The sequence below is a fragment of the Lissotriton helveticus genome, chromosome 1_1, assembly GCF_964261635.1.
Source record: "Lissotriton helveticus chromosome 1_1, aLisHel1.1, whole genome shotgun sequence".
Classification (NCBI taxonomy): Eukaryota; Metazoa; Chordata; class Amphibia; order Caudata; family Salamandridae; genus Lissotriton; species Lissotriton helveticus.
This window is the reverse complement of record NC_136057.1, coordinates 1,202,548,254-1,202,573,772: the sequence shown is the minus strand read 5'-3', so window position 1 is coordinate 1,202,573,772 and position 25,519 is coordinate 1,202,548,254.

The following is a 25,519-nucleotide window of genomic DNA, read 5'->3' as shown; positions in this document are numbered from 1 at the left end:
AATGTCTGTTGCCTACTGGACTGCGTCATCTGCAATTGTGACTCGATGTGAATTGTGAGCCCTGCTATCCGCAGTGTAGATCGAAGTCAGTAGTCAGCACAGACATCGAGGAATGCCTTTAGTCACTTCCTCTTGCCAAAATTCGAGGACATAGAGTACAATTCTCTCTGCAATAAATAAATAATGTCTCAATTTAAATTGTGAGCTCTGCTGACCGCAGTGTAGGTGTATGGAACAAAAGATGAAACATTTATGGAATACACTGTCAAAATATGTAGGTTTCAGGGACGTTATAGTTAGTTGCCTACTGGACTCTAAAATTATTAAATGAAGACTGAATTTGAATTGTGAGTCCTGTTGAGCACAGTGTAGGCCGGAGGCAGCAGTCAGCAAAGGGCCACAACCAAGTGGCGTTCATTTGAGCTGCACAGACTGGGAGCATATGGTTTACTTAACCGATATTAGTCTCTTACACAATTTGCATCTGTACAAATCTTGAATTGTGGGCCCTGCTGACCGCAGTGTAGGCCGGAGGCAGCAGTCAGGAAGGGCCCACAGCCACGTGGCATTGACTTGAGCTGGATAGAGTTTGTTGTAGGTGTGGCCCTCAGCGTGTGCGCAGCCAGCGATGATGTGTGATGCGGGCGGGCCACACTGGGAGCAATCTCTCTTTCCTACTAGACTGCATTATCTGCAATCGCTACTCGATCTGAATTGTGAGCCCTGCTGACCGCAGTGTGACCCACAGCCACGTGGCGTTGACTTGAGCCGCATAGAGTTAGTGGTAGGTGTGGCGATCAGCGTGTGTGTAGCCAGCGATGTTGCAATGTCTCTCGCCTACTGGACTGCGTAATCTGCAATTACAACCGCTCTGAATTGTGAGCCCTGCTGTCCGCAGTGTAGCTCGAATGCAGTAGTCAGCACATAATTCAAATAATACTTTTTGTCACTTCCTCTTGACACAATCCAAGGACAGAGAGTACAGTTCTGTCTGCAATTAATAAATCAACACTGAATTTTAATTGTGAGCTCTGCTGTGCACAGTGTAGACTGCCATTAAGTGTTACTTTGGGCTTGCAAGATGGATTTGGTCATTGTATTAAAGCTATAACTGATATAAAACAAGTTCTTGAAGCAAGGATACTAAAAGGATATCATGTAGGGTTTAGGGACGTAATACTTAGTTCCCTACTGGACTCTGCAATTAATGAACCAAGAGTTAATTTTAAATGTGAGCCCTGATGACCGCTGTTTAGGCCACATGGCGTTGAGTTGAGCTGCACAGTTGGTGTCACCTGAAGCAACTAGCGTGTGTGGAACCTGCGATGATCCGTGGTCCGGAAGGGCCGCACTGGTAGCAATGTCTTTTGCCTAATGAATTTTGCCTTACTAAGTCCACGTGGCATTGACTTTTGGTGCACTGAGTTAGTGGCACCTTAAGCACTCAGTGTGTGCACAGTCTGCGATGATGCGTGGTCTGAGCGGACAGCACTGGGAGCAATGTCTCTTGCTTACTGGACTGCGTCATCTGCATTTGTGACTCGATCTGAATTGTGAGCCCTGCTGTCCGCAGTGTAGATCGAAGGCAGTAGTCTGTAAAGACATAAGTCTGTGGTGCTGTGCTGCGGGGTTTGCAGGGGGCCTGTGTCAAGGAGGCTGGCGGTCGCGGCGGAGGCCTCGTGGCATGGTGAGGGCTGCTGCCCTGGCAGAAGCTTTGGCCTTCCCACAAGTGAACTACGCCCATAGCCCCAGTCTATTTATTCATACCTTGATGCTGGAGTGGTGTACACTGGACCAGCCCACTGTGCTTCCACTTCCAGGGGGGGACAACACAGCTACATGACTGAGATCTTCCCCAGTGCCTGAGGTAACATGGTTGCATCTATTGTGCACAACACTACAAGTACCAGCAGTATATGTCCACATGGAGCTGTTTGTGCTCTGCATAGTGAGGTTTGTCCAGCACATCACCGCTGCACTTGGTATTGTATGCATTATTATTGATGGGTGAATTGCGTCCTTCACACATACTTGGTTGTTATGTCTCCCAACATTCAGCTATTGTGTGGCTGAGGGACCATGCCATCTTTGGAAGGTCTGCTGTCCTGTTCTGTGCTGCCTCGATGGTAGTAGGATGAGGTATGTAGGTCCTGAGGGTGGTGGCAGTGGGTGTTGTGGCCTTCTTGGGTGTCGGAGCTGCATGATCAGTAACTCTATGACATGTGTTGGTCTTTAGATATGATTCTGGGCTGGACTCCCTTTCACACTGTAGGTAGTCATCTTGCTTTACACCAGTAAAAAAGGGGGTGGTGATGGACGGAGCATCTGAACCAATCAAACACTCACACCCAGTCAAAAGATCTGGGTTTGATCCATCACTGTTCTTTAGCCCACTCTGCCACCCCAGTTCAGACATGGCTGTATGCAAATCAGTCTGACCCTGTGCCTCATGGGAACAGTCCAGCCCGAACTGCCAAGCCATGCCTTCCCTGGACCGGAAACAAGCTTCCGAGGACCGGTTTCTGGCATTACAGCCGTCTCCAGCCCGGCTTGCTTAAATCCAGTGGCAAAGTGAGCAAGGGATTCACGTCTGAGCATACCCTGCCACACTTATGGCGCCCAAAGCGGTACAAAAGGGGGTGGTGATGGACAGAGCATATGAACCAATCAAACACTCACACCCAGTCAAAAGATCTGGGTTTGATCCATCACCGTTCTTTAGCCCACTCTGCCACCCCAGCTCCGTCCATCACCACCCCCTTTTGTTACACCAGTAAAAGGCAGATGTTAAATTCCTACTGCTAACGCAGCTTATTGCCTGTTTTTGGCTACTCGTTGAAAATATCGGTAAGTGGTGTTTTCGTGTTATTTATGCACGGGAACGCCTACTCTGCATATTATTAGCGTTAGTTGTCTCTCTCATTTGTGGCGATTTTTTGGGCGGAAGCTATTGGTGGAAAACTGGCGATATCAGCTGTTTTCACCAGGTTGAGAATGGAGTGATAATTTACAGTCACTGAAAAAAACATAGTTTTAATGAACATTATAATTAGAAATGAGCATTTAAAAAACGTTTGAAATTCACTGAAAAAAACATAGGTTTCAGGGATGTTATATTTAGTTGGACATTTCACTTGTACAAAACCATAGAAATTCCGCCGTTATAGTTAGTTGAGCTAACTATAACGCGCTCTCCTGTAATGCACTGCTGATAACGTCACATATTACATCATTCATGACATGGTCAGTGACATCGCATGTTTTAAAACTAGCTTTCTAATCACTTCAGCTGCTGTGTGGAAAGTTTTGGGGTGATTTGTCCAGCAGTCCCAAAATGCTATTTGCTACTGAGATTTTAGACACGACTACAGCCCAAACTGCTGAAGGTATTTATACCAAATTTGACAGAAAGTTAGATCTTAGTTTAAATGTGTTCAGTAGTTTTAGAGTTATTAAAGAAAAAAGATGATTATGTATCTTGAAATGCAGATCTATGCACTACCAACAATGCCATGATTGACTGGCAACCTGAAAGAAAGTTGCAACTGCCATTTTGTGTATTGCGACACGGCTCCGGTGGGGGAATACAAGTATAAATAGGATATAGGGGGGTCAAGATAGAGGTGTGCTGACCACATGGGAATGATGGCGAGGTCTGTTGTGGGACCCCTCATTGGCAAGAAATTGTCCCCAAATGTTTTTTGGGGGTGCACGAGGATCCGCAGATCCACCTCAATGCTCAGCATGGCCCCCATGTAAATCCATGATGGATCCCTAAGAAGGGAGCTTAGATGAGAACATTAACTAAATATATAGCGAGTAGCAAAGGAGTAAGAGGAATTTCTATACTGAAAATATAGGTATTTTATTAAGCCAGTGTGAATGAATGTTTAAGAAATAATACGTGGATGCTGGCTTATAGTATTTAATTTGTTAGTATGTAATTTGCACTCACTCATACAGTCATAATAAGTTATGTTATGCTCATTTGTGAATTATTCTTTTTAAATTGTATAAAAATAAATATTTTAATAAAATGTATTTATAAACTTGTAAACATTTATATTACTAAATTGAACTTCAAGGTGAAATTGTAGTACAATTTATATTTTACATAAACAGTGAAAATCACAAAAAAAAAAGTTACAGGGACGTTATAGTTAGGAAATAGCATTAAAAAATCCAGATATTAACTGAGAAAACCAAAGGTTACAGGAATGTTATAATTATGAAATAGAATTTAAAAAGCCTTAGAAATTCACTGAAAGAAAACTGAAAGGTTGCAGGGACGTAATAGTTAAGTTCAGATTTTTCACACACAAAATCATAGAACTTCAGCAGTTTTAGTTACCTAAGCTAACTATAACTTACACCCATGCAATGCACTGCTTATGACCTCACATATTACATCAAGCATGATTTGGTCAGTGACTTCACTGATGATAACTCAAATTACATCATTGATGACATCACTGACAACAGTTATGTACATAGCATGTGGTCTAGTGATGAGACTAGAAAAGCTATGCATTTGGATAGTATACGACTCATCATAATAGAAGGCTGAGCAATAAAAACTTCCATTAGAGTATAGTACCAGGCCAAAGCTCCTAGAGGAGGCAGTCAGGTCACCAGCTGTGAACTAGAATGGTTAACAGAAAAAAAACAAGGAGACAAGCACAAGACTAATAAAAAATAAAAGGGACTAAGGTAAGCCATAATCGTGGGGAACCAGACAGGAGAAAAGAACAAGGATGAACTGATGCATAAATGGATGTGAATTAAAGTGAAGCACAGAGCTATAGCAACTGAATAAAACATTGCTAGGCATCTGTTCCATCTTGAAAAGGCTGTAAATATTGGCCTCTCCCACTAAAACCTAGACAGTGTCCAGACTAATCTGAGAGCAAATATGTCAAATGAAAATATGCTGTGTGGCCTAGGGTTTGTGTGAGCCCAGTCTCTACAGCCCTGTCTTCTGTGCTTTCTGGGCCTTTCCAACCCTGCAAATGATTAAATAAAACATTGTATTCCTTTCAATCAATTATGTATTACAGATGTCCTTTGTGTGCCCTGGAATCAACTACATCAACTACATGGTTGACCGCTGTAGAGCCATCTATTTACTTTGGAGGAGGGGTGCAATGACTGTTTGTTCATGCTTTATTGAGTCTGGAGACATAAAAGACTGGGTGAATGTACTAATGTGAAGTCACTACCAAGAGGTATGCATAGTTTTTCATTTGGAGTTTTTAGATGTTTAGTTGACAACCACACCCCATACCCTTCTGAAAAGCCGGTACAGCTTTCCTATGACAAATTCAAATTACAAAATGCTGATATTATACTTTTCATTGCAGTAGATGCTGATAAGCTGCTCTTCCAATATTTTAAAAGTGTTAAAGGAGATTAGCAACTGAAGGTGTTGATGAAGTTATTATCCTTGCCAGTCACATGTGCAGATGGTGTACATATGTGAGAAGGAGATCTTCTCAAGCAGCTCTACAAGGAAGTTTTGTAATCACACTCCATACAAAGATTTATATACTCCAAGCCCTGGATGATTTATGATAAAACATCTCAAGTACTATTTGTTAGACCTGTCAGCCTTAGGGTAGACTTCCAGCAAACATTTTGCCTTACTCCTCCACATTTTTCGGACCTTGTTTTTGTTGGCCTTAGGACTCCATCTACTTTACCACTGCTAACCAGTGCTAATGTGTGCATGCTCACTTTTTAAAATATGGTAACATTGGCTTGTCCACAATTGCCATATTTACCATACTATTAAGTCCCTACTAAATTGGAACTACATGTACTTAGGTCCTGTAAATTAAATGCTACTAGAGGGCCTGCAGCACTTGTTGCGTCACTCACTTGAGTAGCCTTGAAAATATGTCTCAGACCTGCAATTGCCACCTGTGTGTGCAGTTTTAAACTGCAATTTTAACCTGGCAAAATAAAACTTTTGCCAAGCGCAAACCTTCCTTTTGTAATACATATAAGTCATCCTTAGGTTAAGGCCCTTAACAGCCCAATGGCCAGGTGCAACATATTTAAGAAATAGGGCATGCAATTTTGAGCTTTACATGTCCTTGTGAAAAACTCTTAAATTCATGTTTTGCTACTGCAAGCCCTGCTTCTCCCATAGAATAACAGCGGAGTTACCTTATTACATCTAGTAAGCTGTGACTTACAAATGCCTCATTTTATCTCATTTTTTGGGTGTCTTCCAGGAAGTATTATGGTCTGTTCATGCTCTGATTCTGTGATGTGTCCTTTCAAGATAATGGGACTGATTCACAAAGGTAAGCTTACGCTTTTTTGTATTCACTATTTGGTATTCACAAACTACTAGCTAATAGTAATTTTAAAACTGTGAAGAAATTGCAATCAGGGTGCAGAACTCTACACATAAAAACATAGGAAAGGTATTTCTTTTTATGTGCTGAGTACTCCGCCCTTCCTTTGTTAATCAGGCCCATAGTATCCAATCAATAAATGCCTCTTTAACAGTCATTAATAATCTGTGGATCATATAATTCTTTTTTTGTCCTCATTTTGCCATATTTCTTGCTGGGTTAGCCTCTACACCCTCTAGGTCTTACAAAGGGGAACCAGACCATTGACCTTATGAGGAATGGGAAGACTTTTGTCCCGCAAGCATACTACTGCTTCCACAAGCTCAAATTCTTTCTCTGCTTCTTGGATCACATGCCACATCTGATTCATATATATATATATATAACGTTTCTAAGGCATTCAGAAAAGAGTAGGGGATTTTCAGATTTCCATAGCTTGCAGATATCACGCCTTGCCAATCAGATTACATAGAACAAAAGCTTTGATTCAACTGTTGTAATTTGCACATCTCGACCCCAAAAAAATACACAAGGGCTTACTCTAATTCGAGTCCCGATGATATCTCCGACAAAGTCACAGATTGAATTCCAAAATGATGCTATTACTGGGAATAAAATAAATAAGTATATATCATCGGCCGCTACTAACATACACCTAGGACAAATATAGATATTATCAGTGATTTTGGAAATTTAGCTGGGAACCAATAAACTCTATGGGTAGTAAATAGGTGATTTTATTTAAGTAATGCCAGCTTTACTACTTGTCCCAATATGCTAAAAGAATTGCTCCAAATTTGGGTCAAATCCTCACCATTAAACTCTTCACCGCACAGTTGTAACATTTCGGTCTCAATCTTCAAACCAATCACCAAAAAGGCCCAATACCAAAAGGAAGATTCCTTTTTCCACTGATCAGTTCTCATCACTTGATCACATTTGGATTCCTCCTCTTCTGCCCACTCTTGAGTTGCCCACCAGGAACTAAGTTGATAGTACTTAAACCTTAAACAGTTGGATAATGCTTCCCAGCTCATCAAATCCACACCTACCTTAAGGTCTAGCCAACAGCTAATCCCCCCTGCTTTCAAAGGCTGACTTAGTTGGTCCCTCAAGCACTCCGGGGTGTCCTGGCGAGTCTCAAATGGGTGCCCATGATGAAAAATATAGAGCTCTCAAAGTTTTACATACATACATCCATGTATATAATGCAGACTTCAAAATCTTAAATCTCACCTTTTTAAAAAACTTAGGATTTCCGTACTTAAAAAGAAAGTGAGTCTGAGCATGTTGGACATCCATTAACATCGCCTCAAAGAGTAGGACTGTCATTGTTTTATCTGTCCTATTGCCAAGCATGCAGATATTTTTTAATTGAACAGCATAGCAGTAAACCAATATATCTGGCAATGCCAATCCTCCCATTTCAAGCCTCCTACAGAGCTTTTTCTATGTAATTCTAGGGCATTTTGATGCCCAGATAAAACTTCCTATTTTCCCCTGAAGTATTGCTATAGCCTTCTTCTGAAAAACCAATGGGATAGTATTAAAAAGAAATGTCACCTTTGGAAGTATAATCATTTTTATAAGGTTTACCCTTCCATTTATATTCAGAGGTAGGTTCGCCCATTTCGAAAGTAGTCCAGTTACTTCCTGACTAACTTTCCTACAATTTATTTTTGTAATGTCTTCCAATCTCTGAGTTATTAAAACTCCCAAATACCGTATTTGAGTTTTCACCACATGGTTTACTATATCCTGATTCCAGGCCCTAATCTCGTTTTTTTCTACATTTACTTTATACCCAGAGATTGCGCTAAACATCTCTGCCTTTCTCATCAGGTTGTGAATTGCCTCCTGCGGGTTTCTCGTGTACAACAACAGATTGTCTGCATATAATGATAATTTAACTTCTAAACCCTGTGTTTTAAAAGGGAGAATATCAGTATCTATCCTAATCAAATTGGCTAATGGCTCGATATATTTATTTAAAAGAAGTGCCTGGTCCCTCTAAAAATCTCGAACCAATCTGACAGCCCCCGTTAATCAACACCCTAGCTTTAGTTTCTCACTGCCCTGACCATATTTTGTGGAAAGCAAAAGCTTATGAAAGCTTCCCAGAGATAGGGCCAATGTACCTGGTCGAATGCTTTCGCAGCATCTACAGCCACTATAGTTAAAGGTAATTTCTGAGCCACCGCAATATCCATAACCTCCAATAGCTGGAAAGTTGATTCATTCAGCTGCCTCCCTGGTATGAAGCCTTTTTGGTTAGGATGAATAACTTCATGTATTACGTTAGCTACCCTAGATGCTATAATTCTGGAAAAGATCTTATAATCCGCATTGAATATGGATATCGGTCTATATGAATCCTCTTTCTGTGGATCCTTATTTGATTTCAAAATCAAAGAGACTGTAGCCTCTAACCATTATTTAGGGACCTTCTTCCCGCTTAGATATATCTCATGGAATAAAGATTGTAAAATAGGAGTTACTATATCAATAATACAAAGGAAAACCTCGATTGGTAGACCATCTGGTCCTGCAGCCTTTCCCTTAACCATTTTTTTACACTGAACTCTTATCTCCTCCTCCTTGATCTCTCCTTCTAAAACTTTCTGTTGCTCTACAGCTAAACGTGGAAGTGTTGTCAATCCCAACCATACCTATATCTCTTCTTGGCATGGTTTAATATCATCTCTATACAGATCTTTCATGAAGTTACAAGCCTCTCCACATATATATGAGGTAGCAGTTAAGTGATCACCAGCTTCTCTACTTCTCCATAGCAAAATGTTAGAGTTTACTTGCCTTTCACATATCCAGCAAGTTGTTAACAAGCTGTGCCCGGAACTCCACCTGTAACCTCTCCAGCTCTTTACTCAGACTGTAAACCCTATCTGGCTTGTCCATGGAGGCCTTCTGTAGTTCTTCTTCTTTTTTCTTAATCTCTCCCATTCTATTCTCCCTTTGCTGTTTCTCCGCTCTACTTTTCCCTATCATGATGGATTTTAGGACCCCCCTTAAATATGCTTTAAAAGCATCCATACAATATGCCATTCTGCTGAGCACTTGTGAGAGCAAAATAATCCCTCAGAATTTTCCCTCAGATCTCCAACCTCATTCTCATCTAGAAGTAACGTCCTATCTAAGGTTCATCTTCTATTCTGTTCTTTTTGATGAAAGCCTAATGATAATATTACGGCAGAATGATCTGACACTATTGCTGGCATATGGGTCACCTCCACCACATCCCCACAATGCTCCTGGTCTAATAAGAAATAATCTATACAGGAGTGGTGCCTATAATTTTTACTGTAGAATGTAAACTCCCTCACCTCCCTTTTTATAATATGCAATATATATGGACTAAATTTAATTCTTTCATAATGCTTATCGATCTAGAAAATGTTTTTTGTGGATTAGTAAATTTTACTTTTGAGGTCCTATCCAATCCTTTGTTCAAAACTAAGTTAAATTCACCCCTTAATATAATGGCGGCTGTCGTCTCCAATAGACAGGACTCAAGTTTTTCCATGGCTTCTGGATTATCGTTATTTGGACCGTAATATACTGCACACACCAGAGGCCTACATTGAACTGAGAGGGTTGCCACTAACCACCTACCTGACAAATCTGTTTCAAACGTAACTACTCTTATTTCTTTATTACTCTTAATAATTATAGCAACCCACCTCTCTGTTCTGAGCATAAAACGTCCTGCACCCATCTTAATTTTTCAAAGCATTGCGCACATTCCGTTCTTTCCAAGTGGGTCTAATGTAGTAGTATTATTCGGCCCTCACTATCATTTAGAGTTTCAATAACCTGTGACAGTTTCTTCCTAGATCTTAGCCCATTCACGTTCCAATTTAAAAAATTGATCACTTTTATGTCATCCATACTCTATTTGCAGGCTCAAATCTTTGTCTTGTTAAACCCATCTGATTCCCGGAATAATCTGAAACTAACTTACTGAGGACAGCTTTTAAAAAAAAATTCTCCCACTGCAACCTACACCCAGTGCCCCTATTCCCCCCTCCCTCCTAGGAAAACCCCTTTCTACCTCTTGGGCGATACACTCCGCCCTTCGTGAACCCCCTTTCCGAAGATAAAGAGAGGAGATGAGAACGAAAAACCTAAGAAAAAGAAATAAACCAAAGGAAAGCAGCCTATCTATACCACGCAAACATCTATTCATAAATCAATATATCACTCCTACAGACGTCAGCTCATCCATCCACTTGTGAAATGAAAGTATTCACTTCCTCTGGATAGCTGATGTTATGCATTTTGTTCCGCCACATGATTTTCAACATGGCTGGAAATTTTAGTTGAACCTGAGCTCCTTCACTATGTAACCCAGTCATTCTGGTACCTAGTTCCCACTGTCTCTGGGCCATGCTCCTGCCCAAGTCTGATCTAATTTGATACAAGAAACCCTTGTATTTTACAGAGCCCGTCTTCAGCGCCCTTCCCAGTATTAATTCTTTCACAGTGTATGTCAGAAAGTTTACCAGACTTTTTTTCAGAGATTTTCCGGATTCAGCCTAAAAGGGTCTCTATGCGCTTTCTGGACCTCCTTCTCCCAATCAACATCCGATTTATCCGTTAAAATTTCCCTCAGGAGACCACATATCAGAGCCTTTACATCTCCTTTCTCGGCTCCCTCCTGTATTTTTAAAAAACTCAAGTTATTCCAATGCAAGTGTGTTTCTAATCTTTCCCGATTTTCTTGCAAAATTCTGTGATGCTTCATTAATGATTCAATGTCCTTAGAATGTCTGACACATCCACTGATAGTGTTTTAACTTGTTCTTCTATAGGGCAAGAATATCATTGAGCTTCTCCTTGAGTACTTTGCACTTATCTCGAGTACCCTTCTGATTGAACTCGGATATTTCAAATTTTCCCAAATACCTTGCCTCAAATCCAAGAAAAACTTTTCCATAGAATTTTCACCTTCGCCTCGTTGACCCCCAAAACTCTCACCATTATCCACCTGTTTAAAGGGCCCGCTCTCAGTCTCAGTCTTTCTTATTCTACCGCCACTGGCACTGCCTTGGGTAGGTTACTGTGCTTACAGGTAAAGAGAAAGACGGACTAGCACCAGAACTAGAATCAGTATTAGGACCAGGATCAGGATTGAGGCTGTTACTAGAGCCAGGGCATGAGATGACACCGGGATTGAAACTAGAACTAGAGCTGATTACCGCTCCTATATTTTTGACCGGATGCTTATGTTCATCGTCATTCATGGGTGATCCGGCTAACCGGGTAAACCTGTTCCCTAAGGGAACTAGGACAGTTTGGGCATGTTTTATAAACCTTTTCCCCTTTGTTAGTGAGCTTTCAGCTTGCTCCATTACTTTAAAATATGATCTTAATGAGGGGGAAGGTTTTACAGGTACCCATGCTTCTTTCAAAACACAGCACCGTGGCTTACCCCCACCCTTCAATTTCTTTTTCGATTAAACTGCTACTACTTCCCTTGCCACCTGCTCTCTGCCTTCTCCTACTTTACCACCTCGGCCTCACCCTTGGTTCAGGATCAGTTCATACTTTTTCCACAGGGTTTTCAACTCTCTTATCAGCTCTCTCCACTGAGCGTGAACCCCCTAAGAGTTTCACGGGTGTGAGGTTGATTTCTTCACCTTCGCCGCTTTCACCTCCTTCACCACCTCTCGTGCCTTCAGTGAGACTATTTTCACTCCCAGACTCACATCTTACATCGTGGATAACATTGGGGGGAGATTCACCCATTAGCCTCAACTCCTCCCTACCTGTATCTGAACCTGTGAACCTTTCGCTTTCCCGGACTTTTTTATGACTATCTGCCACTCTTGTAGGTCTACTTGAATGTTTCGCACATTGGCTGAATTTCCTTGCCGCAAATCCCCGCTGTGTTCCTGACGTCTCTCATCCTCGCTGGCTCCCGTACTGTTCTACCACCTTTGCTGTTGACACGGACCCGGAAGCTGACCGCCACAATCACCTCCTGAGTACTCCACAGGAAGCCTGCCACTCGCTGCCAAACCCCGTATCGTGTCTCCGCCGCCTCCACTGCCAGGCCTATAAACGCCGGAGCCCAGGTATACTATTTCAAAATCGTAATAAAACATTGTTTTTCAATTCAATATATGACACTTACAGGCACATGCATCAATGTTGGCTTTGGCGATTCCTTAATTGCGATTTTTAAGGAATCGCAATTAAGGAATCGCAAAAGCCAATGCATGTAGAAATCACTTAAAAAATTGTGATTTCTAAACATTCCTTAATTGTGACTCGCAAATTGCCTAGAGGCCCAAAAGAACAAATGGGAAGACATTCTCAATTTGCGATTCGCAATTAGCGAGTTGCAAATTGAGAATCCAATTACAAGGGTGCAGGGGTGACCAAAGGACACCCTGTTGCATCCCTGAAATGATTCTGTGCACATATGTTGCGCACACACATGCCCTAAGGGCATGTGTGTGCGCAACATGAAACTTTGAAAAATGCGCAAAAGTGCATTTTTCAAAGTTTTTGCAAATTACCATGAAGTTCAACTTCATGGTAATTTGCTCCCCCTATTAGCGAAATCGCTAATTTTTTTACTTTGTTGCATTGCATTTAAGGAATCTCAATTTGGGATTCCTTAAATGCAATCGCAAATAAAGGAATCTCAATTTTGACATTCCTTAAATTGAGATTTTTGCATTTGGGATGATGCATCCCAAATGCAAAAATACAGATCGCAAAGGAGCAGATTCTGAGAATCTGCCCCTTTGAAAGCAGATTTTCCTTTCATGAATCTGGGCCATGGTGCTCATCTAGTCATTGCGCTGCCGTGTTGCAGACTCTCGCCTCTCCTCTCTCCGTCCAGGAGCTCCCACGACAGGCGTTAGCCTGCCGCCATGTTTCCTTCAAACCTATGGATTATATAATTCTTCACTGTTTCTGAAATACTCTGTCATAAATCGGCTACAAGATGTAAATCTTGAGTCTGAACATCCTATAGGGATAATACTACTAGAATGGAAAAAGAAGATGCATATGTCTCCTCTTCAAATGCAAACGTGGCATCAGGGTTTCTCAGTATAGATACTGTTGTAAAGGCAGTCTTCAATTTCTAGAAAGCCTGTCTTTATTCTGTAGTTTAGTGGTATGGCCAAATTTATGATGGTTTGGATTATTGTTGAATAATCCTACATAAACTGTCAGTAGAAGTTGGCAAATTGCAACAAACCATTACACCTCTTTTACTGAGCATTTGAAAGGCAATTCTAAGACTGGCCTTTCCATGGAAACATCCAAGCTAATGTCATCTCCAGAAATCTTACATCCAGAAAAGGATATGCTGGGTACTTCAAAGAGACATTTTTCTGCCTATACTTAAAAAGCATGTGTCAAGATGAACGATAATCTCTCGAATATAACTAAGATTTTACTCCAATATGTCTGAGTAGATGAGCATATTATTCATATAACCGGCTATGTAGATGTGCAATAAATCATGAAAACATATTTTTGGCAAAATGCTGGAAGGTAACTGGGGTGTTCCAGAGTCTAAAGTACTAAAAATGTCTGTACTGCCTATCGAGGCCAGTTTTCCACCCATTGCCCTTTCTTATGTTCACCAGATTTTATGCTCCTTTCAAATAATTCTTTGTTAAGACATTAAGGGCCAGATGTACAAAGATTTTTTAAGCTTCCAAAACGGCCCAATTCACAGAACCGGGCAGTTTGCAACCTGTAAAAAGTATTTTTAAATGTACAAAGCTTTATTTGCAACTTGGTAAGCTATTACCGAATCGCATATTGGGTTTTCGAGTCGCTATTAGGAAGGGGCATGCCAAGGGCGTCCCATCCTAATAATGAGTTGAAAAGGGGCATGTATGAAGGTTCTGCAACCGAAATGCAGTAGCAAAATATTCATACTTTACCTACTCTGTGAAAGAGGTGGTAACCCATTTGCAAATGGGAACCCTTTCGCTTTCTGAATGTGGGTGGCAACAATTTTTAATAACAGGCAATTGTCCCATGGACCACTGCCTACTCTTAATAAATGAAAAGGAATCTTTTCATTTTTCTTTATTAAATGCATCCAGTTCTCTTTTAAGGAAAACGGGCTGCATTTCAAAATGAAAAACTGCTTTAGTTAAAAGCAGTCACACAAATGGTGATCTCCTGACGCCAGCAGGCCACAATCCCTGTGAATCCTAAACATTCCCAATGGGTCGCAAATTACGACCTGCCTCATGAATAATAATGAGACATGTCACTTTTTACCCATTGGGAATCACACAACGCACTGTTGTACATAACTGTTTCTGATTTCCGTTTAGTGAATTACAAACATTTGTTATTAAGAAATTGCAAACTGAAGTCTATATACATTTATTCCCAACTATCTTGAAAATGTCCATTAGAATTGTAATGTGGGGAGAGATTACTTAATCCCGCTGTGATATCACTGAGATTTCAGTAGTCAATGCCCAGTTAAAAATTACAATTTAACATTTGAACAAAGAAAATTAGAGCACCTGCTGGCAATGTCAAATGTCTTAAAATGTCCTTGTAAAGATTGTTCTTGTCTGGCTGAAATTTAATTTACACCAGTATAATTTACATAATTTCTGGATTTTCACCTGATGCTTGTCAGGTGAAATTCTAGAAATTACACAATTAAGCCACCTCACATAATTATTGTGACATTTTTGGTAGAAAATGTCCGTGGACATGTAATTCCTTGTAAAGATTTATTGCAAATGAACACAGCAAACAAATATGGAGCTGAATGGCACATTTGCATGTGGCATAATTATGTGTCATTTCATGTCATTTTGCTGAAAGTTTGAATAATTACACAAAAGCAAATTACAGGAATTCTGTGCACTCATGATAATGACCTATCAACATCAGTATCAGTGCCAAACTTCTCAGAGGTGCTAAAGGTAAAGGACTAACATGAGGTGCATTCCCAATTATGGGGCCGATTATGATGGCGGACAGACATGAGTCCTGAGCCCGTCCGCCACCATAGAGTAGGAGGGACCGTCGGCAGGGGCAGCGGCGGTCCCTCCATGAAAATTAGGATGTGACCGCCACCCTGGTGGTCACATCCTGTTTTAAAAATGTAAGTTGTGCATTTGCATGCAAAAAGCGGCAGGCACCGCGCGGTGCCTGCCGCTTTGTGCACACAAATGCTGGGGGGCACCATAGGTACCCCCCATGTGCACCCCCCACCCCCATTTCACTCCTGGAGGCCAAACAAAAATCCGTATGCCTTTGCACGGCGGAAATGCTGCCGTGTAAAGGCATGTTACTCCGGGCATCCTAATATGGCTGACGGTGTCTGATAGACACCGCCAGCCATGTTAGTGCTTTTCCGCCACGGACGGGAGGCGATCGCGGCGGAAAAGCTGCGGACTGAAAAACGATCCCCCAGCCATCCTAATCTGGCGGGGGTCTTTTTCAGTCCACAGCGGTTTTCCCGCATCCTCCGGGCCGGCGGTGGCTTCCGCCGGCCCGGAGAATGCGTGAAAACCGCCATCATAATCGGCCCCTAAATTTGTGCCAGCAAAATTGCTTGGAGGATTACCACTTGCTGTAAGGGCATTTTGTGGGTCACGTAAGAATAGTAGTGATAGTTGAATAGCAGCAATCTGATTTACACAAGTAAGCCCTTTCCTAGTGTAATGCATATAACTTTTATTGGATTTTCATGACAGATTGTGCCATTGCCTGAAGCTGGCTTTTCGACAGGTCCATAGTCTTACAAACTGTCACGTTCCTAGTAGCCAGGCCTGCTGAGGACTTCCTTTGCTTCTAATGGTCTGCTCTGATGTATCTTGTAGATGATACACCGATTTGATGAACTGCTGGAAAACAGGGAAAAGAGTCAGAGAAATCCAATACTGGATTAGCCCTCTAGGTGGATTTGTCTCAGTCAGTGAAGTCTTGTGAGGACGCCTCCCAAGGAAACTATGGAACTTCAAGAGATTATGTGCCAGCTATGAAGTAGGTAGAATACAATGATTAGGGGCATGGTATCTGGTACATGATTTAGCAATGAGACTAGATAGTCTATGCAGTCTATGCAGACAGATATACTGAGATTTGTCTGCTTTAACAGCTAGTGTCAGACCAAGATATAAGGCAGCATCCCAGGACTCCAGAAGACAGTCGTGTCACAAGCTAAGAAACAAAGCTGTAAATTGGAAAACATAAGGAACCATGCCCATGAACTAATAAACAGTGAAGGAAACTAAAGGTAATCACTATCCACAGGGAACCAGAATAAGAGAAATCAACAAAATTAACTGGATGGATAAATGAGTGCAAAGTAAAGCATAGCAGATGACCGCAGCAACTAAACAGCAGATTGACAAGCGTGTGCTCCATCTTGAAAGAGCCTTAAATACTTACTCTCCCACTAAAACTCCTCAAGTGTTTAGGCTTTCCACTGCACTGTCTTCCATAATTGTTAAGACTTTTCAAACCTGCGAGTGACTCAATTTATTAAATGTTTCAGACTCATTACTATCAGAAAAAGTCAAGACCAGATTTACAGAAACAACGTGCCCTTGATGGGTTGCAACACCATTGAGCGTCACAGAAGGATGAAATAGAAGAATTACTCAACTCTGTAAATAAGTGACAACTGAAAATGATCTCATTGTCAATCGTTTTACAGGTGGTTTCAGTGGATCCATTCTTGACTAGTCTGACAGAATTACAATTTGATGAGTATTCCTAGTTTGGCAGAGTTAAAATTTAATTGGTATTCCAAGAAAATGATCAAATTTTTGGATAGTTGTAACGGTATATGGTCAAATGATCGATTCCAAAATATAGACTAACACAAATATTGATTCCAAAATATAGAATGGACAAAATATCGAATGGACAGAATATAGACATCAAAAATATCGTTTTTAAAGTAAGTAATGTAATATCGATATTAAAAATATAGAAAGTCAAATATCGAAGTACATAATATAGGTTATTAAAAATATCGAATTTTTAATAATATCGAATTTTTAAAGTGTTTTGTATGTTAGTATATGTGTGAAAAGTGTATATTTTTTGTAATTTATTTGAAGTAATTAATTTTATGTTATTTAATTTTTGCGTAATTTAATTCTGTAGCGGGTTGTGGGTTTATAGGGGAATAGGTTGGGAAGTAATTTAATTATAATTAATTAAATATGTGAATTAATTTATTGGTATTTATTTTGAATACATTGTTAATTCATTTTTTATTGGTAATGAATTCATTTTTAATTGATAATTCATTTTTATGAATTGATAATTATGTCAATAATATTAATTTATTTTCTGTAGCGGATTGTGGGTTTATAGGGGAATAGGGTGGGAAGTAATTTAATCATAATTAATTAAATATGTAAATGTATTTATTGGCATTTATTTTGAATACATTGTTAATTAATTTTTGATTGGTAATTAATTAATTCTTAATTGATAATTAATTTTAATTAATTGATTAATTGATAATTATATGAATAATAATTTATATTCTGTAGCGGGTTGTGGGTTTATAGGGGAATAGGGTGGGAAGTAATTTAATTATAATGAATTAAATATGTTAATTTATTTATTGTTATTTATTTTGAATACATTGTTAATTAATTTTTAATTTGTAATTATTAAATTCTTAATTGGTAATTCATTTTTATTAATTGATTAATTGATAATTATGTGAATTATATTAATTTATTTTCAGTAGAGTGGGAATAGTAATTTTTACCCCTACGCTATCCAACGCTTTCCCTACTCTTGCACTCTCTGGAGTGGGAATAGTAATTTTTACCCCTACACTATCCAACGCTTTCCCTACTGTTGCACTCTCTGGAGTGGGAATAGTAATGTTCACCCCTACGGTATCCAACCCCTTCCCTACTGTTGCACTCTCTGGAGTTGGAATAGTAATTTTTTACCCCTACGCTATCCAACGCTTTCCTTACTGTTGCACTCACTGGAGTGGGAATAGTCATTTTTACCCCTATGCTATCCAACACTTTCCCTACTGTTGCACTCTCTGGAGTGGGAATAGTAATGTTTACCCCTACGCTATCCAACGCTTTCCCTACTGTTGCACTCTCATGGAGTGGGAATAGTAATTTTTACCCCTACGCTTTCCAACGCTTTCCCTACTGTTGCACTCTCTGGAGTGGGAATAGTAATTTTTACCCCTACGCTATCCAACGCTTTCCCTACTGTTGTACTCTCTGGAGTGGGAATAGTACGTTTTACCCCTACACTAACCAACGCTTTCCCTACTGTTGCACTCTCTGGAGTGGGAATAGTAATCTTTGTCTTTATCCATCCATCTTTATCCAATGCTTTCCCTACTGTTGCACTCTTTGGAGTGGGAATAGTAATATTTACCCCTACGCTATCCACCGCTTTCCCTACTGTTGCACTTCCAGGAGTGGGAAAAGTAATTTTTACACTCCCGCTATCCTACGGTAATGATATTGTGTATTTTTTATTATTATTATGTTAATATGTATATATATGTTTCAACATATATGATTGTATGTTTTGTTTTCATAAGTTAAATTAATTATTTAATAATTTTAAGGTAATTTAAGTATTTTTAAGTATATTTTAGCTATTTATTTTTTATATTTTTTTAATTTTACATTATTTTTAAGAAATTCGATATTTTTACAAAGTATATATTTTTAAACGATATTTTGGGTTCGATATTTTGGTACTTACCTGTTTGTAGATAGGAATTCGATATTTTGTCTGTCGATATTTTGGCATCTATATTTTGGGTAGTCTATATTTTGTCCCTCGATATTTAGTCAGTGATCCGTATATTTTAACATACACATTCCTTCAAACCTCACATTTACTCTTCTAATCACTTTAAAGTTGGATTGGTGATCATCAATTGCATTGAAAATACTCTAGGTTGGACATCCACCTTGGTGAATCAAGCCAGTCCATTGTTGGATTATCACAATACATTCTTCACAACCTTAATAAAAATCCTTGACAGGCAAAATCACAGGTATTCTGCTAAAAGTAAAGTAAAGTAAAGTCCACATTTGTAAAGCGCACAATCACCCGTAAGGGTCTCTAGGCGCTGGGGGCCGTCGGGAAGATTAAGCGAGCTATTGCCCAGAGTCACATGGTGCTGGGCTAACCTGCCGCCGGAGCCGGGGATCGAACCGTGGTCCCCAGATTCCAGCGTCAGTCGCCCTGGCCGCGGCGCCACACCTCTCAAGTATAACAAAAGTTAAAACCACTGCTAGTAATACAGATTAGATTGACTCTGTTCTGCTGACCGTATTTAAAAAATAACTGACAGAAGACCTCAAGGATAAATTGGCTAGTGTGGATAAAGAAGACCTGCAGGCTCTCCATCAAGATCTTTAGACTTGGTGTCAAGTATAACAAAACTTAAAACCACTGCTAGTAATACAGATTAGATTGACTCTGTTCTGCTGACCGTATTTAAAAAATAACTGACAGAAGAGCTCAAGGATAAATTGGCTAGTGTGGCTAAATCAGCAAACTTCATTGACTTGATAACTTTGGCTCTTCAAATAGAGTATAGATTACAAGAAAGATGACAAGACAGGAATAAAACACAAACAATGACTCAACAATCAGGTTGTGTGTGCTAATGGATGTTTCTGCCCAAAGCATTAGAAAAAAGGAAATGTGAACCCACACAACTTGGCACGGTTTAAAGAACTTTACCTGAAGACGAAAATGCACAACATCTAAGTATCGGCCATTGCCCTTACTGTGGTAAAGGGTCCCTTGCTAGTGAAGCAAGTAATCAAACTTGTACAAGATGCAAAGGTTTAGACAAAGTGAAAGAATAAGAACTCTGCAAGAAAAATCTAAAATTAGCTTTAGGCATGGAACATACCATTACCTAATTTTTTTATGTGAATGCAAGCACCCTGAAATGAACTATTCAGTCCTAGAAAATTATTGTTAAAATAATGGGCTTGTTCATACTCCGAAGACACCTGATATTAGGGGCACAACATTCAGTTACAGTGCATATGTCTTACCATAACCAACAAATTTTACAACAAGCCAAATGTATGATTGGGACTTCTTTTTTCAACAACATGGTATCTGCATTACATATATTCCTGGGAGACAATATATTGCAGCTTATAGCTTCTCCTGTTGATACTCTGAAATAGAATATACTTCCCAAAAGGAAAAGATTCATACTGGAAAATACTTTGTCTTTTATATTGCTTATTTCTATTTGGACTTATTGAGAAAAAATAAAGTAATATCTGCTAACTTTCATAAATAAATAAAGGTTATACAATTGTTTTTGTTTAAGAAGTGACTTTATAACATTCTTTTAGAAGACCTCCGATTATCTGTTATAAATATGTGGCATGATTCCTGAATGCAAGTCATTGCAGTCAAAGAGTGACAAAAGATCTTACATCAAGACCTGCTAGGTGGCCAACCGTAAGCGCTGGTTTTAGGAAATATTCTGACAAAGATAAAATTTGTACCCACGCTAAAGGCATTTCTGAAAGCAGAGCTAGATAAATGCAACTTTGTGAATAGCCTTCTACTCCTTCAGAATACATCTCATAGGGGATCTTCAGCCTTTGGAAGTGTGTACAATCATAATGTTAACCATAGATCCCTTTTTCAAATTGCCTAATTTTTCACTATTCTTTCCTACGAACTGCTGCCAAAATAACTGAGAAATTTCTTACCCATATATACAATATGATTTATATACATATGACAGTAGGGAAAGTGGGTAGCGGGCAGGTAAAATGTACTATTCCCACTCCAATGAGTACAACAGTAGGGACAGTGTTGGATACCGGGGGGGGGGGTTAAAATTTACTATTCCCACTCCAGTCAGTGCAACAGTATGGAAAGTTATAGATAGTAGATAGCCGAGGGGTAAAAATGACTATTCCCACTCTAGTGAGTGCAACAATAATGAACGCGTTGAATAGCAGATGGATGACAACTACTACTCCCACTCCAATAAGTGTAACTGTAGGGAAAGTGTTGAATAATGGAGGGGTAAACAATACTATTCCCACTCCAATGAGTGCAACAGTAGGGAAAGTGTTGGATAGCAGAGGGTTAAAAGTTACAATTCCCAATTCAGTCAGTGCAACAGTAGGGAAATTGTTGAATTGCAGAGGGATACAATTTACTATTCCCAATCCAATAATTGTAACAGTAGGGGAGGTGTTGGACAGTGGAGGGGAAAAAAATGCTATTCCACTCCAATGAGTGCAACAGTAGATAAAGTGTCGGATAGCGGAGGGGTAAAAATTACTATTGCCACTCCAGTGAGTACAACAGTAGGGAGAGTGTTGGATTGCGGCGGGGGTAACAATTAATATTCTCAGTTCAGTCAGTTCAAAATTAAAAACAAACAAAATATTAACAAAAATGTATTTTTAAATGTTTAAAAATATATATAAATATATTAAAAATTAAAATACACATTTATGTAATATTGAACATTTTAAAGCACCATATATTATTAAATACATATGAGAAATGCTTCCAAATACTATATTAAAAAATATGTACAATTTTCAAACAAATAAAAAAATTAATTCGAAATTATTTAGAAACAAATACATTAATTATTACATATATTTTATTTTTTTATTTCCTAACCTATAACACCACACAATTCACAATCCACATCTACATTTTAAAAAATGTACTTACATAATTAACATAATTAATAACCAATTAATATAAATATTATTTAAAAAACAAATTAAAACTCATAAAAATGTATAAACTTCCCATACTTTACCCCTATAATTTCCACAAACCTCAGTTAAAATGAAACTGTAAAAAAATTAATTACACAATTAAAACTTATTTTCAATTAAAAAACTAATAGTATTTAACAACGAATTATAAAGTAAGTACAATCAATTTACTCCCCACCCTTTACCCTTATAAAAGTAAAACACAAGAAATATAAACAATTACCCATATAAAATATCAATTAATAAATTAATATTAATGATCAACTAATTATTAATTTATTAAATATAAATTACTTCCCACCCTTTACCCCTTTAACCCGTTTACTGCGGCGGCAATTCCGCCATGGTGCGGGCGTTCAACAGAGTGGGCGGGGCTGCGTCAGCCAACGGCCGTAGGTAGTGCTTGCGTCGGCCACAACCCACACCTATAATTAATTACACAATTTCCATATTTAATTTTCAATTAATTAATCAATATTAATTAGGAACTTATTATTATTTGATTAAACATAAATTACTTCCCACCCTTTACCCTTATAAACACTACAACACACATCTTACAAAATTACACAATCTCCATAATTAATTATCAATTAATTAATATTAATCAACAACCAATAGGTAATAAATGAAAAATAAATCACTTCCCACAATTAACACTATAAAATCTCAATTAAATAAATATCAACAGATAAAAAAATGATCATTAATTTATCATAACTATGGTGGCCATTATGATGGTAAAAGGCTTGCCATCGCATTGGATCACGATTTACCCCCGCCATATTACGATGGCGGGGGGATCCAGAATGAGACGTGACAGACGCAAAGACCTTCTGCCACGGAATGGCCACAGGCAATTGTTACGATTGCCTGGCAGACGGTTCAGACAGGCTAAAATGGTGGCGGGCACCTAGCAGGCACCATCCACCTAATTAGGATGTTGGCTACAGCCAGCCTTGTGTTGGGGGAGGTGTGGGTACACTGGGGGGTACCCATGGTTCTCCCTACATTTCACAGCACTAAGTGGCAGGCACCGTGTGGTACCTGCCACGTGGTGCAGTGAAATGCACAACCTGCTTTTTTGGCACTGTGCGTGGAGGCTGTCGTCAGCAGCACCCGCTGCAATGTTAAATAGCAAGATGCAACTGCCATGGTGGCTATCGCATCCTAATTCGTAGTGCGGGACTGCCGCATGCATGGCGGGCGGTCCTGTTCTCCACCACGATGGATCGTAATAAACCCCTAAATTGCTTACCACCCTATTCCCCTATAAACGACCTACAACCCACTAAGGAACGAAAAAAACTAAATTTAATTAAAATAAAATGTATAACTAAAAAAAAGTAACACATATATTAAAAAACATATACAATACTTATGCAAAAAATCACATACATTTAGAATATCAACTTAAACACATAACACTAATTAAAAAATCAATATTTTAAACAACTATATTTTTGCAAACTATATTAATGACTTTTTTTAAACGATATTGCCTACCTTAAATTCAATATTCTTTGCCACTATATTCTTGCTGTCGATATTTCTGTGTCATGATATTTCCAACTCGATATTTATGTAAGTTGACATTTCCAACTCGATATTCTGTCTGATTACCAGCAAAAATGTATTCAGTTGCTGATAACATTGGTACTAAGTGATGAATCTGCACAGAAATTGGCAGAATCTGTGGAAAGCTGGCTCTCTGTATAGTGTACTAAAACGAAGTATACTGTGCAGAGAGTTCAGTGGATCCCCAGTTGGTATACAGAGGTAAAAGCAGATAATACTAATGTTCTTTTTTTGGTGGTGTGGGTGAGCAGTTAGGCTTATCAGAGGGTAGTGCTAAGCAATTGTTGTACTCACAGAGGCAATAAATAAGGCACACACTCAAGAATAAATCCAAGACCAATTTATAAAAATAGGATCAATTTTATGCAATTTTTAAGACCAGGAACACACTTATAATATAAGTACTTTCAGAGTTACGATTTTTCAAAGTTCGGAAAATATATCACTTTTGTGCACAAATACACACCATTGAAAACAATGGGGAAAGATTAGAAAAATGCATATAAATTCAAGCAATACTTTCATGAAGTTCACCTTCTCATCGCAGACAAGGTCCATAGTTCCAGCAGGGGAAGTTCAGGAACAACCCGGATCGGCTGGGAGAAGAGTGCTGAGGATCTTGGAAGCTGATGCACAAGACGTAAGGGGCCACTCAAAGGTACAGTGGACAAGAGGACTTTCAGCTAAGCCCAATGGGGCCCCTTTAAAGGAGGAGGTCCCATGGGCTTGGGGACCACAAGATCACAACTGCTTAGCTGGTGCCGGGGCCAGTCGGGCCAGGTGCAGAGCGGACAGGTCAGCCGGATGTTGTGCCTCTTTCCAAGGAGCAGGCAACTTGGAAAGGTGATTTTGGGACCGCTGGGCCACTCAAGAAGTGGGTTTCAGGTGTTTCGATGTCCCTCAATGGGTCAGGAGCAGGTAACATGGAAAGGTGATCTTGGGACAGCTGGGCCACCCAAGAAGTGGGTTTTAGGTGTTTTGATGTCCCTCAATGAGCGTTTGCTTCTTTTACTTGGGGAGTTCAGTGTGGGTTCTTGTTCTTGGTGTTTGACATTGGAGGTCCAGTGACCTTGGTACTGGTATGTTGCAGCTCCAGTAGGTCCTGGTGTCTCCAAGCTTAGTGAGAAGACAGATCTGACCCTCCAGAGCTATTGTACTTTTTCTTGCTTCAGTGTCACATTATGGTCGTCGGGGAGCAGCAAGTCGACAAACCAGACTTCACAAGACCAATTTCTTCCCTCCTTGGCAATTTCTCGAGGGCTAGAGATGCTCCGAAGTTCTTGGAGTCCTTTCAAGTTCAGGATGATACAGCAGGCAATGACTGTCGAGTCCTTGAGACAGCAGGCAGGCTTTGGTGCCTTTTTCTTCTGCAACAAGGCTTCAGTTCTCAGGCAGCTGGCTTCTTTTAGCTGGTTTTCTTTTGTCTGTCGAATCTCATGTTCAGGTCTTGGAGTGCTACCTAAATAATGGATTTAGGGCTGTTGCAAGGGGAAACTGGTAGTAGCCAATGGCCTACCTATGTTGAGGGTGTCAACACCCTCCAGTGACCAGTTCCTGTGGGTAGGGGAACTAACCTAGCCCTGATAGGTTGTTTTTCCACCATCCCAAGATGGTTGAATTTAAGGAGAGGGGTTCACCTTTCTGGTCGGCTCTAGGGTTGATGTAGGCTCAGTAGGGATTCTCATCCTAATCAAACTAATTTTCCTGTTTTTTCTCCCACCAAATGTGTAGCTTGGTTGAAGTTTCCTGCCGAAGAAGGCACCTCTGCACAGAGCAGGCTTTATCTCTGTCCTCTGAGAACTCTGGCTCCAA